The sequence below is a fragment of the Alligator mississippiensis genome, chromosome 3, assembly GCF_030867095.1.
Source record: "Alligator mississippiensis isolate rAllMis1 chromosome 3, rAllMis1, whole genome shotgun sequence".
In the NCBI taxonomy this organism is placed as follows: Eukaryota; Metazoa; Chordata; order Crocodylia; family Alligatoridae; genus Alligator; species Alligator mississippiensis.
The window spans coordinates 196,963,284-196,964,402 of NC_081826.1; the positions used below are offsets into that span (position 1 = coordinate 196,963,284).

At 40.8% G+C, this 1,119-nt stretch overlaps 1 pseudogene; it reads right to left on the reverse strand.

The window, feature by feature from the left end:
• Positions 1–301: 301 nt before the first annotated feature.
• On the reverse strand, positions 302–707 carry LOC109280759 (large ribosomal subunit protein eL31-like; annotated as a pseudogene).
• Positions 708–1,119: the final 412 nt, after the last annotated feature.

Consider the following 1,119-nt stretch of genomic DNA (forward strand, 5'->3'; position numbering starts at 1 on the left):
AAATAAAATGATTAACCTTTCTTTGGAGCAGGGGCTACAACCCAATCTTTCTCATTCCACTTGTTTCAGGTATTCCTTGAGAGCATCTTCTCTCTATCTGCCTTACTGAATATGTAACTATTCCAGACAAAGTGGGACAGATTCAACAGAAGGGACTGAGAAAACCTTACACTACAATATTGTATGGCTTTTCTTTCCATGAGATACCCACCCCCATGCCCATTTGGACTTCTACTCCTCTTGACTCTACTCTATCCACCCTCCTCATTGGTTCATGTCCCCTCCCCCTTCAGCTCTTCCTTTAACTGTCACTTTTATAAATTACATGTAACAAAAATAGTTTAATTTTTATCTGTAGACCTTGAAAAGGAGTGACTGACACATAGGTAACCAGCATGTACAGTTTGTAGCATGAATTTTCATCCTCACTGAGTTTTCCAGATGAATGCACATGGATGTAGTAAGGAATTTTCCTTTGTTCTTTAGCCCCAGATTATTGTGTTCAATCTTGTGTAAATGTGTACATCGGGAGTACCCATCACCTTCACTGCAAACTGATGAAACTCCCAGTGAACATGATGTGCTTGTTTCTTTTATACACATGCCATGCTTCTGTTTTAAATGTTGGTGATATATGTCTTAGCTACCATCTCAGAGATGGAAGATTGCCCTTCTTGCTTCTCTCAGTATTTCTTTGCTGGAGCCATTCTACCCTGAAACAGAATGTAGGAGAAGCAACGGCAGCACAAGAGCAACATTCTCCCTGCACCCTGCTTATTTCCAGACCACAACAGGCCCTAATAGCTGGAAGGAGCAATAGCAAAGAAGATCCTGCAAAATACTTGCTTCCTTAGGATGTGGCATGCATAGTACAGATGGACTCTTCATCTGATGCTTTGAGAAAACTCTCCAGACCATGTGCAAACCATGATTTTTCAGAGGCTTATAACTTGGCCAAAATTTGTCAGTGTTTTAAGTGAATAACTAAAGGCCAAACTACAAGCTCATTCTCAAAAGTGTGGGGGTACTAAGTCAGGTACAGAAGTTACATTTATCGCACAGAGAGCACACTACAGGCTTAACCAAACAGACAGTCAGGGCACATAGGACTCTAAAAAT